This window comes from Sinocyclocheilus anshuiensis, unplaced genomic scaffold, assembly GCF_001515605.1.
Source record: "Sinocyclocheilus anshuiensis isolate Anshui unplaced genomic scaffold, SAMN03320099.WGS_v1.1 scaffold11636, whole genome shotgun sequence".
Taxonomy (NCBI): Eukaryota; Metazoa; Chordata; class Actinopteri; order Cypriniformes; family Cyprinidae; genus Sinocyclocheilus; species Sinocyclocheilus anshuiensis.
In genome coordinates this window covers 1-2,586 of record NW_015554712.1, presented here as the reverse complement: position 1 = coordinate 2,586, position 2,586 = coordinate 1, and the positions used below count along the sequence as shown (strand labels likewise).

Here is a 2,586-nt window from a genome sequence, read left to right as displayed (position 1 = left end):
GCGAGCAGCTACTGGTAGCCAGTGCAAATTGATGAACAGAGGTGACTATATATAATATATAGATTCAATGTTAGACATGTTAATGACATTTTAATTTTAGACAATGTTAATTCAACCCTAAAACAATGGCATGCTGATTTCTGGGAAATATTTTCATGTGGCCTTTTTTACATCACAGTATAAAGATAAAGATCATCATTATCATTTTGTATAAGTTTAGATTGATATATAAGAGAAAGAGAACTGTTTAGGATGAAGCAATTCAACAGAATGAAGTGACTTACCAATCCTCATCACTACATACAAGACAGAGCATTGATAGAATGTTGACACACCTGTTTATTTATCCTTTATTATTTGCATAATTTCCTTACAGTATTTTGCAGACAACGTTTGGGTTTTGCTAAAAAATAACAGGAAGTCTCAAGGATCATCCTGGTTCTTCTTTTAAAATGTGATGCTTCAAATGTGTTTTTGACCTCACAGCCTGATATGCTGCTGCACAGGTTTGATTCTTTGTATTTTAATTTTTAAATATTTAAAAAATGTTAATTGAGTTTTTGACTGCAACTGTGTGGGGAATGGATGATTTTTTGGGATTTTGAGCGTCAAGCCTTTATTTTGTTCAGCCTCTATAGTGGTTAAATTAACCGCATCACGGGTCAAAGACCACTTTGTAGAAGCCAGAGAAACTTTATTTTAAGGTCCAATTTGCACAATTAACCAACTATCAACTATGACATTTGCCTGAATAAAATCCTAATTTGCTGCTTATTAATAGTCATGGGGTAGGATTAAGGGATCTAAAATATGGTCATGCAGAAAAAGACATTAATATGTACTTTATAAGTACCAATGAACAGCCAATAGGCTAGTAACATTCATGCTAAATAATAGTGAGAATTGGTCATTAAAAGTGTTACAGTGGTTTATTTTAAAATATAATAAAAGTTCATACAGTTTTTGACTGCAATGCTGTGGACAGTGGATGATTTTTTTTTATATGTTGAGCGTCAAGCCTTTTTTGATCAGCCACCATAGTGATTAACCTAACCAGTACAGATTTAATGAATTAATAGATAGATAGTGTTATGCACTATAATATAGTTATCTACAGACAAGAGTGATTCAGATTATTCACATACATCAGCACCTGCAGTGTCTCTCAGCTGTATCAGTGCAGTCACTGTGACTCTGACTGACGGAGGTTTTTGTACGACTCTTTATCACTGTGTGAACACATATTTACTGTTGATGTAGTGTACACTCATACAGTAGTAATCTCCTGTATCTTCAGTCTGGACTCCTCTGATGGTGAGAGAGAAATCAGTTCCAAGACTAGATCCACTGCCACTGAATCTAGATGGAGTTCCTGACTGGAGGCTGTTTATTACATATATGAGGAGTTTAGGAGCTTCTCCAGGTTTCTGCTGATACCAAGACAAACAGACATTACAGTCAGAAGTCAACTGACTGGTTTTACAGCTGATCGTAACAGTTTCTCCTTGTTTGATGGATTTTATTTCTGGATTCTGAGTCACTGTCACTTGGCCCCAGATCTCTGAAAGAAGACATCTTATTAATTTAGTGGTTCTTGGACTGTACTCCTTGTTTGATGGATTCTATTTCTGGATTCTGAGTCACTGTCACTTGTCCCCAGATCTCTGAAATAATACATTTTAGTCATTTAGTGGTTCATAGACTGTATATGAGATGTGATTGTTTATTTTGAAACATAATTAATTACAAAACATTTACCCTGAATGCAGAGCGTCAGAGTCCAGATCAGGATGATGATGTTGTTCATTGTTGTTGTTCTGTCTTGTGTGATGATGTAGATTGTGTTGTGTTCTGCTCTCAGTCATGAAGTGTTAAACTCACAGCACTATAAACACTCTCAGAGCACTGAAGCATGTGCTGACGATGCAAAGAAGTGGGCAGGATTTACAGCAGCTTGAGCTGCTAACAAACTCATATACACTGTTATAGAACTAATACATTTACATTCTCACAAATATAATTTTTCAGAAACAATTTTTGAATAATTTTTGTGGATATTTCACTGGTTCTTATCACAGTGGTTTATACTGACACATATCAACACGAATGCAGCATCTGACAGAAGTCACTGCAGAAATATCCTCTTCACAGGTGTATTTCTCCCCCATGCAGTTCTCCCACAGCCAACAGTGTCTGATAATAGGATATTTACTGAGACAAAGAAAAGTAATGTTCAGCTGGTCATGTGATCTCAACACGGCTGCCTCCATAGAGACTCAGCTGCTCCAGTTACTGCATGTCAACAGAGCATCCAATCACTTCAATAGTTTCCAGCAAAGATTAATGACTGTCGTACACTCAATATTGCAGCACACTATAATATGAGTATTATTAGGAATTAAGAATTAAGAATTTTCTTTGACTCATGATGGTTGAGCTGCATATGAAGAACAGAAACATAATTATGAGAAACTTTATGAGAAAGAGGTCAAAGGTCATAGATCAAACACATTTCTTTTAAAGAAGTGTTATATCATCACGTCACAAGAGAATGAATGAGAAATATAGGATTGAATCATGTATTGT

At 35.5% G+C, this 2,586-nt stretch overlaps 1 pseudogene; it reads right to left on the bottom strand.

The window, feature by feature from the left end:
* Positions 1 to 1,226: 1,226 nt before the first annotated feature.
* On the bottom strand, positions 1,227 to 1,994 carry LOC107671539 (Ig kappa chain V-I region Hau-like; annotated as a pseudogene).
* Between the last annotated feature and the right edge of the window lie 592 nt (positions 1,995 to 2,586).